Genomic DNA, 16,055 nt, shown 5'->3' with positions numbered 1-16,055 from the left:
ACACCTGGGCCTCTTTGGTGGCGACGTAACCACTACAAATAACACCTGGACCTCTTTGGTGGGGACGTAACAACTACAAATAACACCTGGACCTCTTTGGTGGGGGACTTAACAACTACAAATATCACCTGGACCTCTTTGGTGGGGACGTAACAACTACAAATAACACCTGGGCCTCTTTGGTGGGGACGTAACAACTACAAATAACACCTGGACCTCTTTGGTGGGGACGTAACAACTACAAATAACACCTGGACCTCTTTGGTGGGGACGTAACAACTACAAATAACACCTGGACCTCTTTGGTGGGGACGTAACAACTACAAATAACACCTGGACCTCTTTGGTGGGGACGTAACAACTATACATAACACCTGGACCTCTTTGGTGGGGACGTAACAACTACAAATAACACCTGGACCTCTTTGGTGGGGACGTAACAACTACACATAACACCTGGACCTCTTTGGTGGGGACGTAACAACTACAAATAACACCTGGACCTCTTTGGTGGGGACGTAACAACTACACATAACACCTGGACCTCTTTGGTGGGGACGTAACAACTACAAATAACACCTGGACCTCTTTGGTGGGGACGTAACAACTACACATAACACCTGGACCTCTTTGGTGGGGACGTAACAACTACACATAACACCTGGACCTCTTTGGTGGGGACGTAACAACTACAAAGAAAGGTAAGAAATCCTTCTAGCATGGAATTCTCCTTTAACATTATATCATTAACACTATAAATTGGGGGTCCGTGAGATAGAAATGATATTAAAGGGGGGTCTGTAGACTAATGCATGTCAAACGGGGGGGGGGGGGGGGGGGTCCTTGAGGGTTCAGAATCACTGCCAGAGCCGTAATGAAAATCTTCTCTTATGGGGGGTCCCAAATGGGGGTCCGCGGAGCTAAAAAATGTTGATTTAGGGGTCCCAGCGGTTTGGGAACCGCTGGGTTAGAGCAGGTGTACTGTGTGTGGGCGGGGCTAGAGCAGGTGTACTGTGTGTGTGGGCGGGGCTAGAGCAGGTGTACTGTGTGTGGGCGGGGCTAGAGCAGGTGTACTGTGTGTGTGGGCGGGGCTAGAGCAGGTGTACTGTGTGTGGGCGGGGCTAGAGCAGGTGTACTGTGTGTGGGCGGGGCTAGAGCAGGTGTACTGTGTGTGTGGGCGGGGCTAGAGCAGGTGTACCGTGTGTGGGCGGGGCTAGAGCAGGTGTACTGTGTGTGGGCGGGGCTAGAGCAGGTGTACTGTGTGTGGGCGGGGCTAGAGCAGGTGTACTGTGTGTGTGGGCGGGGCTAGAGCAGGTGTACTGTGTGTGTGGGCGGGGTTAGAGCAGGTGTATTGTGTGTGTGGGCGGGGTTAGAGCAGGTGTATTGTGTGTGGGCGGGGCTAGAGCAGGTGTACCGTGTGTGTGGGCGGGGCTAGAGCAGGTGTACTGTGTGTGTGGGCGGGGCTAGAGCAGGTGTATTGTGTGTGTGGGCGGGGTTAGAGCAGGTGTATTGTGTGTGTGGGCGGGGTTAGAGCAGGTGTATTGTGTGTGTGGGCGGGGTTAGAGCAGGTGTATTGTGTGTGTGGGCGGGGCTAGAGCAGGTGTATTGTGTGTGTGGGCGGGGCTAGAGCAGGTGTACTGTGTGTGTGGGCGGGGCTAGAGCAGGTGTATTGTGTGTGTGGGCGGGGCTAGAGCAGGTGTATTGTGTGTGTGGGCGGGGCTAGAGCAGGTGCACTGTGTGTGTGGGCGGGGCTAGAGCAGGTGTACTGTGTGTGGGCGGGGCTAGAGCAGGTGTACTGTGTGTGGGCGGGGCTAGAGCAGGTGTACTGTGTGTGTGGGCGGGGCTAGAGCAGGTGTACTGTGTGTGTGGGCGGGGCTAGAGCAGGTGTACCGTGTGTGGGCGGGGCTAGGCGTCGTCTGGCCTCCTCAGCCCGGCGCTCCCGGGTGGCGCTGGGCGTGCGGTATCCCAGGGCTGAGACTCTGCGCCGCCGTTTCCTGGGCGTGGCTCCGTGGCGCTGAGGTTCCCAACCTCTGGTCCCAGGACCCCCGGGGGTCCTAGAGTCTCCCTCTGGTGGAGCGCAGAGGAGTTGACCCCCAACAAAAAAAAAAAATGGGAATGAAATATTTATATGGCTGAAATGAGCATGACAAACACACCGAGACAAAACAAAACACAACAATACGTTTCTCGGCCCCGCCCCCTCTCCCATGTGTTTATAGTGTGTTTAGTTTCCAAGATGGCCGCAGCACCAGGAGGGGGTGGCGTGGAGGTGAGTGCGTGGGGTCGACACTATGCCCTCACTGGGCTGCGTTCACACATCCAAGACACCCGTCTTGTGTCTGTGTTTAACCCGTCCTTTAGGCATAACCCTATTGGGAGGACGTGTGAAATTATTATTATTATTATTTGTTTTTGCCAATTGGAGTAAGACTGGTTTCATTCCCCTCTACCACATACTTTAAAGTTTCATAAACATGTGACGCTTCATGTATGAAACAATAATGGACTCTTAGAGCTCCATTTTCATTTTTGAATAGTTCAAATGGCCAGTCTACAAGCTCACAACGTGTCAATGTAGATTGGCTAGTTGAACTAAACGTTTTTCAAATGGTAAAGAAAAAGCAAAGAAGTTTAGGGATAAGGGGTTTAGCGGTGAGAAAAATGGAGCCCTAAAGACCTATTCATAGTCTGGATTTTCGGTGGTGAGCTGACCACCGCTCCGGTGGTGAGGTGAGGTGACCACCGCTCCGGTGGTGAGGCGAGGTGACCACCGCTCCGGTGGTGAGGTGACCACCACTCCGGTGGTGAGGTGACCACCACTCCGGTGGTGAGGTGAGGTGACCACCGCTCCGGTGGTGAGGTGACCACCGGAGCTGAAATAACGTTGAGCGGTGGTGAGTAAAAACAGAGAGAAGGGCTGGAGCGGTGACGGTGGTTTGCTCTTCACCGCGGCTCAGTGACGTCATGTTGTAGTTCGGTGGTCACCTCAGTGACGTCATGTTGTAGTTCGGTGGTCACCTCAGTGACGTCATGTTGTAGTTTGGTGGTCACCTCAGTGACGTCATGTTGTAGTTCGGTGGTCACCTCAGTGACGTCATGTTGTAGTTCGGAGGTCACCTCAGTGACGTCATGTTGTAGTTCGGTGGTCACCTCAGTGACGTCATGTTGTAGTTCGGTGGTCACCTCACCACTCAAAACCCAGACTATGAATAACACTTTAGAGTCCCTTCGGGCTTGGTCCTTCAAAAACTTACTGAGCTCTTCAAGTTTAACCTCAACGTCAGCCTGAAGTTGATCTTCTTGTTTAACAGAAACGTTGATATCTGTCTCTGGAGAAGTGCTCTTCAACGGCTGTCTGGACTCAATAGAAACATTGATATCTGTCAGTGGAGAAGTGCTCTTCAACGGCTGCCTGGACTCCACACACTGCTCTGGAATACAAGACAATAGAAGAAGACTTTAACTACAGACATGTATACTAGGGCTGCCCCGATCCGATCGTATTGTGATATGGCATAAGTGTGCTATGAATGTGACTCATTTTGATACAGAGACAGTCATGGATGCAAGACTAAGGCCCTCATTTATCAACCGTGCGTACGCCAAAATATGGGTGCATGCCGAAATTGCCGACATTTTCGACATTTACCATTTCCGGCAAAGCTTGAAATTGAACTTGACAACGTTCAAAACCCACGTCTGCTCGGCAGCTTGCTTAAGCTTTGTCCTTGGCTGTTTTTCTGTCTTACACAAGCGGAGCAGCATTGTCTGAACTGCTGACACGCTGTCACAGGCATCTAAACATATGTTTTCACTCCTAAAATGTTTATATAAAACGGTATGTGTATGTAAAAAAAAGGGAGAGATTTCCAACTTTACAAGTAATTAAAATTGCGCAATTAAAAACAATATAACATGTTTACAATGTATTAGTTTGTGCTTAATCAAACAGTGCTTTACTGGCCTTGTTATGCAAGCGCACTTGTGAGATGATTTTGGAGCGCATGCGGACGCGGTGATGCGGCATATGCGATTATGATATTATTTAAAAAAAAACATAAATGGACTGCACGCCTTTACTTCCAAGTGACAATGACAAGCATACAGCTGCCTATTTGTAGTAAGTACTAGCAGGCTATAGGCGTAAGGGGCTTAATCATTCACCATTTAAATAAGTGTAATAATTAGACAGGTTTTGACAGTTTTGACAGTTCAGATAAAAGCGAGATCATTTTCGGGGGTCGGGAGGATGGGCCCGCGGCGTGCGTCGCCAGCACCTACCAGCACACATGCAAGCAAGCCTTCATCCATATGTTTATGATTCGTTCATCAATGATCAAATCACTACATAAACGTCGATTATGACTGCCTTGACGACATGATAGCCTATCTCTCATGCAGGCATCACTGAGTCACCCACAGGACTTTAATATCACAGCAGTGCGCAGTATCACCCCTTTGCCGTGCACAGCGCACGAATGGGTAAAATGTATATAGGCCAGCATACAAACTAATTCCATTCATGGCGATGCGATGTCGATGTACGTGTCATGTAGGTGCGTGCGTGGACATGACAGCAAGGCAAGCGAGGTGAGAGGGAAACAGACAGGGTAGGCCTACAACTTTATTTAATTCATGCAGGTGTTCGTTCTTTATTTATTTAACAAGACACCAGTTAGTTGGGCTTGCAAGTTGCGTGTGCTTGTGTGTGTGTGTGTGTGTGTGTGTGTGTGTGTGTGTGTGTGTGTGTGTGTGTGTGTGTGTGTGTGTATGAGAGAGGTGGGTGAGGCGGGCAGCAAGGCACGGGAGAAACGTTTTTCCCATGGTTTCCATGGTTCCCACAGGTCGTATTTCATGTGTTCAGTCGCAAAAACGAGGGCGAGGCTTGATTTCATAGGGCGTGCCAGATAGATTTCAGCGGTCACATTTATTAACGTCAGAACGAAATTAAGGAAGGATCAGCTGTTACACGTGGGTGTACTAGGAAACCTGCACTCCAATCTGTGGCAGATTTTACACTCGATTGATAAATGAGGGCCTTAGTGTTCAGGAGAGGAGAAAACAAGACTAACTGTTGAGGAGAGGAGAAAACAAGACTGACTGTTGAGGAGAGGAGAAAACAAGACTAAGTGTTGAGGAGAGGAGAAACAAGACTAAGGCCCTCATTGATCAATCGAGTGTAAAATCTGCCACAGATTGGAGTGCAGGTTTCCTAGTACACCCACGTCGCCACGGCATTTATAAAGTGATCGCAAACAGCTGATCCTTCCTTAATTTTGTTCCGACGTTAATAAATGTGACCGCTGAAATCTATCTGGCACGCCCTATGAAATCAAGCCTCGCCCTCGTTTTTGCGACATGAACAATTGTAATACGACGGCTGGTAAGTTTGGTAACCAGGGTTACAGGAAAAAATACGTTTCTCCCGTGCCTTATTGCTGCCCACACCCCCCTCTCTTGACACACACACACACACACACACACACACACAGACGCACACGCAACTTGCAAGCCCAAAAAGAACGAACACCTGCATGAATTAAATAAAGTTGTAGGCCTACCTTGTCTGTTTTCCTCTCACCTCGCTTGCTTTGCTGTCATGTCCACGCATGCACGCATATACATGACACATCGACATCGCATCGCCATGAATGGAATTAGTTTGTAGGCTGGCCTATATTAATTTTACCCATTCGTGCTCAGTGCACGGCGAAGACTGCGCACTGCTGTGATATTAAAGTCCTGTAGGTGACTGCCGACATGATAGCCTAGCTCTCTCATACAGCATGAGAGAGGCTATCATGTCGTCAAGGCAGTCATAATCAACGTTTATGTAGTGATTTCTGATTTGATCATTGATGAACGAATCATAAACATATGGATGAAGGCTTGCCGCTTGCATGTGTGCTGGTATGTGTTGGCGACGCACGCCGCGGTCCAGCGATCCTCCCGAGCCCCGAAAATGATCTTGCTTTTATCTGAACTTTCAAAACTGTCAAAACTGTCTAAGCACTTATAAATGGTGAATGATTAAGCCCCTTACGCCTATAGCCTGCTAGTACTTACTACAAATAGGCAAGCTGTATGCTTGTCACATGTCACTTGGAAATAAAGGCGTGCAGTCCACTGTCCATTCATGCCTTTTTTTTTAAAATAATATCATAATCGCATATGCCGCATCACCGCGTCCGCATGCGCTCCAAAATCATCTCACAAGTGCGCTCGCATAACAAGGCCAGTAAAGCAGTGTTTGATTAAGCACAAACTAATACATTGTAAACATGTTATATTGTTTTTAATTGCGCGATTTTAATTACTTGTAAAGTTGGAAATCTCTCTTTTGTTTTTTACATACACATACCGTTTTATATTAACATTTTAGGAGTGAAAACATATGTTTAGATGCCTGTGACAGTGTCAGCAGTTCAGACAAGGCTGCTCCGCTTGTGTACGACAGAAAAACAGCCAAGGAAAAAGCGTAAGCAAGCTGCCGAGCAGACGTGGGATTTGAACGTTGTCACTTTCAATTTCAAGCTTTGCCGGAAATGGTAAATGGTCAAAAATGTCGGCAATTTCGGCGTGCACCCATATTTTGGCGTACGCACGGTTGATAAATGAGGGCCTAAGTGTTCAGGAGAGGAGAAAACAAGACTAACTGTAATGGAGGTTTTAACAAATCCACACGATTGTATTGTATATGTAGTCTAAATGTTATTGTATTTGTAGTCTAAATGTTATTGCATTTGTAGGCTAAATGTTATTGCATTTGTAGGCTAAATGTTATTGTATTTGTAGGCTAAATGTTGTTGTATTTGTAGGCTAAATGTTGTTGTATTTGTAGGCTAAATGTTGTTGTATTTGTAGTCTAAATGTTATTGTATTTGTAGGCTAAATGTTATTGTATTTGTAGGCTAAATGTTATTGCATTTGTAGGCTAAATGTTATTGTATTTGTAGTCTAAATGTTATTGTATTTGTAGGCTAAATGTTATTGCATTTGTAGGCTAAATGTTGTTGTATTTGTAGGCGAAATGTTATTGCATTTGTAGGCTAAATGTTATTGCATTTGTAGGCTAAATGTTATTGTATTTGTAGGCTAAATGTTATTGCATTTGTAGGCTAAATGTTGTTGTATTTGTAGTCTAAATGTTATTGTATTTGTAGGCTAAATGTTATTGTATTTGTAGGCTAAATAATGTTATTGTAACAAAAACAAAAACTACTTGGTTAAAGAACGAAAGAAATAAATACTTACCGAAGTCTTCAAGTTCAACCTCAACTTCAGCCTGAAGTTGATCTTCTTGTTTAACAGAAACATTGATATCTGTCTCTGGAGAAGTGCTCTTCAGCGGCTGTCTGGACTCAATAGAAACATTGATATCTGTCAGTGGAGAAGTGTTCTTCAGCGGCTGTCTGGACTCAATAGAAACATTGATATCTGTCAGTGGAGAAGTGTTCTTCAGCGGCTGTCTGGACTCAATAGAAACATTGATATCTGTCTCTGGAGAAGTGTTATTCAGCGGCTGTCTGGACTCAATAGAAACATTGATATCTGTCAGTGGAGAAGTGTTCTTCAACGGCTGTCTGGACTCAATAGAAACATTGATATCTGTCTCTGGAGAAGTGTTCTTCAACGGCTGTCTGGACTCAATAGAAACATTGATATCTGTCTCTGGAGAAGTGTTATTCAGCGGCTGTCTGGACTCAATAGAAACATTGATATCTGGCAGTGGAGAAGTGTTCTTCAGCGGCTGTCTGGACTCAATAGAAACATTGATATCTGTCTCTGGAGAAGTGTTATTCAGCGGCTGTCTGGACTCAATAGAAACATTGATATCTGGCAGTGGAGAAGTGTTCTTCAGCGGCTGTCTGGACTCAATAGAAACATTGATATCTGTCTCTGGAGAAGTGTTCTTCAACGGCTGTCTGGACTCAATAGAAACATTGATATCTGTCTCTGGAGAAGTGTTCTTCAACGGCTGTCTGGACTCAATAGAAACATTGATATCTGTCTCTGGAGAAGTGTTCTTCAACGGCTGTCTGGACTCAATAGAAACATTGATATCTGTCTCTGGAGAAGTGCTCTTCAACGGCTGTCTGGACTCAATAGAAACATTGATATCTGTCTCTGGAGAAGTGTTCTTCAACGGCTGTCTGGACTCCACACACTGCTCTGGAATACAAGACAATAGCACTGTTGATTTCCTCGACTAAAACTATGTCGTTCAACTACCTTTTTCCACTGACGAAAACTGACAATGGAAACTATGTGAAAACTAATGACTGATGACTAAAACTAAATATACTGACAATGAATTTCGTCAACAAATAAAAACGAGACTAAAATGTTAGGAAGGCACAAGAGATCCAGTACAAGTCATTTTACACTTGGTTGCATGCTGAAAATAGCTGATCTACAAGCTCACAACGCATGGCAGTGCGACACGTTGTGAGCTTGTAGATCTGCTATTTTTCAATAGCTAAAGTATAACATAATGCTTAAAACACTAATAAACACATTGTTATTTTATTAATAATCACCATGTTTCTTTCCCAGCAGCCTCAGGATGCTACGAGACATGTTTCTGCTCTCCTCCCCGTTCTGGAAACGTCTCCCGAAGAAACTGGGCCTTTGTTCTGATTCTGGACGCACACACGCACGCAATGCACACACGCACGCAATGCACACACGCACAGCACACACGCACACACGCACGCACGCACACAATGCACACACGCACACACGCACGCACGCACACACAGCACGCACGCACGCACAGACGTCGACTGCCACGTTATTGGCATGCGAACACATACCTTTACATTGCCAAATTGCCAAAGTGTCGATATATAATTATTATAAAAACAGTCGGGTTCAGCACCTCACAGTTAAATCAATCTCACATGCGCATGCACACATAACTACTAATTCAGATGGAATATGAAAAGAAATACAATGAAATTAATGTCATGAGAATAAACATTACCTGGTGGGCGTGGCCTATCCGTCATGATGACATCACCGCGTCCATCCATGACCGTCTCCGTCTCCGCTTCACTAGAGTTCTGCACAGATTAATAAATGATACAGTAATTAATGAACGAATTAACACATTGATAGTCGTAAACTTCTTCGGACTTCCCACACCAACACTTTCTGATATGAACAATAATGCCACCACACGGCTAGCACTCTCAATATCACGTGACACTGATCATCATCCCCTGTATCGCTTCTTCAACCTCATGCCATCTGGACAAAGATACAGAACTTTACTCTGGAAAAAGGTTCGTTTCAGTAGGAGTTTTGTCCCCTCAGCCATCGCGGCATTAAACAAACTGCCCCGCCCATAGGATGGTTTCTGTACACAGTGTACAGTATGATAGGAGGGTTTCTGTACACAGTGTACAGTATGATAGGATGGTTTCTGTACACAGTGTACAGTATGATAGGATGGTTTCTGTACACAGTGTACAGTATGATAGGATGGTTTCTGTACACAGTGTACAGTATGATAGGAGGGTTTCTGTACACAGTGTACAGTATGATAGGATGGTTTCTGTACACAGTGGGGAACTCATGTTTTGTTTTGTATTGTCTTGGTGTAATGTTGTTTCTGTACTGTATTGTCTTGGTGTTATGTTGTTTCTGTACTGTATTGTCTTGGTGTTATGTTGTTTCTGTACTGTATTGTCTTGGTGTAATGTTGTTTCTGTACTGTATTGTCTTGGTGTTATGTTGTTTCTGTACTGTATTGTCTTGGTGTTATGTTGTTTCTGTACTGTATTGTCTTGGTGTTATGTTGTTTCTGTACTGTATTGTCTTGGTGTAATGTTGTTTCTGTACTGTATTGTCTTGGTGTAATGTTGTTTCTGTACTGTATTGTCTTGGTGTAATGTTGTTTCTGTACTGTATTGTCTTGGTGTTATGTTGTTTCTGTACTGTATTGTCTTGGTGTTATGTTGTTTCTGTACTGTATTGTCTTGGTGTAATGTTGTTTCTGTACTGTATTGTCTTGGTGTAATGTTGTTTCTGTACTGTATTGTCTTGGTGTAATGTTGTTTCTGTACTGTATTGTCTTGGTGTTATGTTGTTTCTGTACTGTATTGTCTTGGTGTAATGTTGTTTCTGTACTGTATTGTCTTGGTGTTATGTTGTTTCTGTACTGTATTGTCTTGGTGTAATGTTGTTTCTGTACTGTATTGTCTTGGTGTAATGTTGTTTCTGTACTGTATTGTCTTGGTGTTATGTTGTTTCTGTACTGTATTGTCTTGGTGTTATGTTGTTTCTGTACTGTATTGTCTTGGTGTAATGTTGTTTCTGTACTGTATTGTCTTGGTGTTATGTTGTTTCTGTACTGTATTGTCTTGGTGTAATGTTGTTTCTGTACTGTATTGTCTTGGTGTTATGTTGTTTCTGTACTGTATTGTCTTGGTGTAATGTTGTTTCTGTACTGTATTGTCTTGGTGTAATGTTGTTTCTGTACTGTATTGTCTTGGTGTTATGTTGTTTCTGTACTGTATTGTCTTGGTGTTATGTTGTTTCTGTACTGTATTGTCTTGGTGTAATGTTGTTTCTGTACTGTATTGTCTTGGTGTTATGTTGTTTCTGTACTGTATTGTCTTGGTGTTATGTTGTTTCTGTACTGTATTGTCTTGGTGTTATGTTGTTTCTGTACTGTATTGTCTTGGTGTTATGTTGTTTCTGTACTGTATTGTCTTGGTGTTATGTTGTTTCTGTACTGTATTGTCTTGGTGTTATGTTGTTTCTGTACTGTATTGTCTTGGTGTAATGTTGTTTCTGTACTGTATTGTCTTGGTGTTATGTTGTTTCTGTACTGTATTGTCTTGGTGTAATGTTGTTTCTGTACTGTATTGTCTTGGTGTAATGTTGTTTCTGTACTGTATTGTCTTGGTGTAATGTTGTTTCTGTACTGTATTGTCTTGGTGTAATGTTGTTTCTGTACTGTATTGTCTTGGTGTTATGTTGTTTCTGTACTGTATTGTCTTGGTGTTATGTTGTTTCTGTACTGTATTGTCTTGGTGTTATGTTGTTTCTGTACTGTATTGTCTTGGTGTTATGTTGTTTCTGTACTGTATTGTCTTGGTGTTATGTTGTTTCTGTACTGTATTGTCTTGGTGTTATGTTGTTTCTGTACTGTATTGTCTTGGTGTTATGTTGTTTCTGTACTGTATTGTCTTGGTGTTATGTTGTTTCTGTACTGTATTGTCTTGGTGTAATGTTGTTTCTGTACTGTATTGTCTTGGTGTTATGTTGTTTCTGTACTGTATTGTCTTGGTGTTATGTTGTTTCTGTACTGTATTGTCTTGGTGTTATGTTGTTTCTGTACTGTATTGTCTTGGTGTAATGTTGTTTCTGTACTGTATTGTCTTGGTGTTATGTTGTTTCTGTACTGTATTGTCTTGGTGTAATGTTGTTTCTGTACTGTATTGTCTTGGTGTTATGTTGTTTCTGTACTGTATTGTCTTGGTGTTATGTTGTTTCTGTACTGTATTGTCTTGGTGTTATGTTGTTTCTGTACTGTATTGTCTTGGTGTTATGTTGTTTCTGTACTGTATTGTCTTGGTGTTATGTTGTTTCTGTACTGTATTGTCTTGGTGTAATGTTGTTTCTGTACTGTATTGTCTTGGTGTTATGTTGTTTCTGTACTGTATTGTCTTGGTGTTATGTTGTTTCTGTACTGTATTGTCTTGGTGTAATGTTGTTTCTGTACTGTATTGTCTTGGTGTTATGTTGTTTCTGTACTGTATTGTCTTGGTGTTATGTTGTTTCTGTACTGTATTGTCTTGGTGTTATGTTGTTTCTGTACTGTATTGTCTTGGTGTTATGTTGTTTCTGTACTGTATTGTCTTGGTGTTATGTTGTTTCTGTACTGTATTGTCTTGGTGTTATGTTGTTTCTGTACTGTATTGTCTTGGTGTTATGTTGTTTCTGTACTGTATTGTCTTGGTGTTATGTTGTTTCTGTACTGTATTGTCTTGGTGTTATGTTGTTTCTGTACTGTATTGTCTTGGTGTTATGTTGTTTCTGTACTGTATAGTCTTGGTGTTATGTTGTTTCTGTACTGTATTGTCTTGGTGTTATGTTGTTTCTGTACTGTATTGTCTTGGTGTTATGTTGTTTCTGTACTGTATTGTCTTGGTGTTATGTTGTTTCTGTACTGTATTGTCTTGGTGTTATGTTGTTTCTGTACTGTATTGTCTTGGTGTTATGTTGTTTCTGTACTGTATTGTCTTGGTGTTATGTTGTTTCTGTACTGTATTGTCTTGGTGTTATGTTGTTTCTGTACTGTATTGTCTTGGTGTTATGTTGTTTCTGTACTGTATTGTCTTGGTGTTATGTTGTTTCTGTACTGTATTGTCTTGGTGTAATGTTGTTTCTGTACTGTATTGTCTTGGTGTTATGTTGTTTCTGTACTGTATTGTCTTGGTGTTATGTTGTTTCTGTACTGTATTGTCTTGGTGTAATGTTGTTTCTGTACTGTATTGTCTTGGTGTTATGTTGTTTCTGTACTGTATTGTCTTGGTGTTATGTTGTTTCTGTACTGTATTGTCTTGGTGTTATGTTGTTTCTGTACTGTATTGTCTTGGTGTAATGTTGTTTCTGTACTGTATTGTCTTGGTGTTATGTTGTTTCTGTACTGTATTGTCTTGGTGTTATGTTGTTTCTGTACTGTATTGTCTTGGTGTTATGTTGTTTCTGTACTGTATTGTCTTGGTGTTATGTTGTTTCTGTACTGTATTGTCTTGGTGTTATGTTGTTTCTGTACTGTATTGTCTTGGTGTTATGTTGTTTCTGTACTGTATTGTCTTGGTGTAATGTTGTTTCTGTACTGTATTGTCTTGGTGTTATGTTGTTTCTGTACTGTATTGTCTTGGTGTTATGTTGTTTCTGTACTGTATTGTCTTGGTGTAATGTTGTTTCTGTACTGTATTGTCTTGGTGTTATGTTGTTTCTGTACTGTATTGTCTTGGTGTTATGTTGTTTCTGTACTGTATTGTCTTGGTGTTATGTTGTTTCTGTACTGTATTGTCTTGGTGTTATGTTGTTTCTGTACTGTATTGTCTTGGTGTTATGTTGTTTCTGTACTGTATTGTCTTGGTGTTATGTTGTTTCTGTACTGTATTGTCTTGGTGTAATGCTGTTTCTGTACTATGTGCTGTTTTTGTTGTTGGTGTTGAACAGACCTGTGAAAATGAATATCCTTCGGGACAATAAAGATTATTATTATTATTATTATTATTATTATTATTATTATTATTAACCTTATTGATCGATTCATCCGATTAGAAGCTGTCCCAGAACATTCCCAACACCGTGGACCATTTTAAATGTGAATGTTTGTGAACGCGTCTTCACTGTGAATGTAGCGACCTGAACCACTGTTGTTTTTACCCACTAAGACTATGACGAAAAATGTTCGTCGGCTAACTTTTAAATTTTCCACTGACGAAAACTAAATGGAAACTAGATGAAAACTAAGCTACGGTGACTAAAACTAAGACTAAATATACTGACGATTTCGTCAACAAAAAGAAACTAGACTAAAATGTTAGGAAGGGACTAGTGGACAAGAGATCCACTATAAGTCATTTTACACTTGGTTGCATGCTGGAAATAGCAGATCTACAAGGCTTGTAGATCTGCTATTTCCAGCAAGTGAAAAAAAACTGTCATTACCACAGCATCAAGGCCACCAAAATACAGTTTAGTCGACTAGATCAGCTGTAGATTTAGTCGACTAAAATCTTATGATATTTAGTCGACTAAAACCAGGCCGTGAGCCACTCTGCTACACTATAGCGCCACCATCAGGCTGTGAGCCACTCTGCTACACTATAGCGCCACCATCAGGCTGTGAGCCACTCTGCTACACTATAGCGCCACCATCAGGCTGTGAGTCACTCTGCTACACTATAGCGCCACCATCAGGCTGTGAGCCACTCTGCTACACTATAGCGCCACCATCAGGCTGTGAGTCACTCTGCTACACTATAGCGCCACCATCAGGCTGTGAGCCACTCTGCTACACTAGGCTTACCATACGTCCTCTTTTGCCCGGACAAGTCCTCTTTTGGGGGGCTGTCCGGGCAGTCCGGGGGGGTTTTATAAATTCCTTCAAATGCCCAGGGTTTTACACGTATCGCCTGTATATGTATCGCTGCTCACAGACCATTCAGACCAATGTGTATTACAATGCACGTTCAATGGTTCGTAGTGGGAAAACACTGTGAGAGGTGGACTTTCAGCCCGAACCCCGGAATGTGTATTATTCATAACTCTGCATGCGCTGTGCGCTGAGTGCTGCCAGCACTGCTCTGCTGTCTGCAGATAGACTGTTGTGCTCTCCGTGAGGAAAGCTTGACATGCCAAAGAACTATCTCATCATCATTGACATGCAGAAAAAGTAGGCTACTGTTTTCTTAGCTTTGTGACTGACCAATGAGAAGCAGATTGTATTGTCTGCAAAGGAACTATGTGTCCTGCAAGCCCATGTCATGTCAACAACACAGACAAGGCAGCTGTGCGCGAGGTGAGTCCTGCAAATTAAATTGACCCAATATTATTTTGTACAACCTACAGTAGCAAAGCATAAGATAACGGACGCCACTTTGGGAAGCACTGATCTAGAGTCGCAACTAAAATACCATCGAGGGATCGGTTCATTCATCCAATCAGCATCTGCTTTGCATTAAACGAAGTTAAACTCACCAACATTTGCAGCTGCAGGGAAAGCTAGAATGATCCTCTTTCAATCTGCAAGGCGTTTGTTTCATAAAACTCCACATGACATGTTTTTATGACGTTAGAGAGGATCTACTTTCTGTCCGCAAAATGTTTGTTCTGAGCCGCCATGATGCTTTGAAAATTACAACAACACGGCTTTACTTCCGGGTCAACGTGAGCAGCAAAGCAATTGGTGCAGGCTCCGTTGTCTGTGTCTCTGTCTGTCTGTCGTCCCCTGGTGGAGGAGGCGTGTAACTGTCACTGAATAAAGGATACCGTAAATAGAATTATACTAAGAAAGAAAGGCAAAGATGCTTTACTTTATTATCTGGAATACATTAATACTAGTTTTACTAGAAAATAAATCCACAGGAAAGTATAGTTACTTTTTTAAACCATTGTTCCATTATCTAAACTAATAAATGAAGAACTAAATGTCTGCCTGCCTGCCTGTCTGTCTGTCTGTCTGTCTGCCTGCCTGTCTGTCTGTCTGTTTGCTTCACGGAACACTGGGGACCACTAGCATAATAATAATATTAATAATAATAATTCTGTGCCAATCCCAATTCTTCCCAAAGATCATCTGTTAAGAATTTCCTCCCAATCAATATTGTGATCAGTTACGATCTCATTACACCCACACTGTACATATACTGTAATGTGGTGTTCATATATTCAAATGGATATAAAAGGACTAGTGTACTCAATTCATCAAAACATGTCATGACAAATAAATATACAATACTATGCAAAACATTACATTTAACAGTTGTGTGGCATCACGCTTAACTCAATACAATAGTACAATACTTCACACTGTTTGAGCTTGTAGATCTGCTAATTTATGTACAATAAGAGTCTAAATTAGCACCAGGCGTGATGCCATTCATCAATTTGTTGATATAAAAACAATTAAAAAAACAGCTTCTGGATTATTATGATTGAAAATTGATTGATTGAAGCATTTATTAACAGTTTGCAGTACATTTCAAGCGCAACTCAACACAGAGACTGTTAACTGTGAGTGAACGACACCATAAAGCATTACACTGGTTTACAAGAGGGTCCACCGTGTTCAATTCATCACAACATTTAGAGACGTACAGATATTCTATTTAGCCAAAGAACAGAACAGGAATGCATCATAAAGGAGGTAAAAAGGGAGAAGAAACATTATACAGTGAGGGGGAAAGGGTGGGCGGGGGGGGGGGGGGGGGATTCAAATTTTACAGGGTGTCTATTTCTACGTCTCTAAATGTTTTGATGAATTGAACATGGTGGACCCTCTTGTAAACAAGTGTAATGCT

General features: G+C 42.4%; 1 protein-coding gene across 1 annotated transcript in view; it reads right to left on the bottom strand.

The window, feature by feature from the left end:
- The window catches only part of LOC308317932 (uncharacterized protein), a gene marked incomplete at its 3' end in the record, with an annotated part of 50,349 nt that extends 48,351 nt beyond the window's left edge, over positions 1-1,998 (bottom strand). Inside the window, exon 1 of the mRNA XM_080767278.1 lies at positions 1,891-1,998. The remainder of the gene's footprint in view (positions 1-1,890) is intronic.
- Between the last annotated feature and the right edge of the window lie 14,057 nt (positions 1,999-16,055).

This window comes from Protomyctophum bolini (genome assembly GCF_963924005.1).
Source record: "Protomyctophum bolini genome assembly, chromosome: 7".
NCBI lineage: Eukaryota > Metazoa > Chordata > Actinopteri > Myctophiformes > Myctophidae > Protomyctophum > Protomyctophum bolini.
This window is presented reverse-complemented; position numbering and strand designations above follow the sequence as displayed.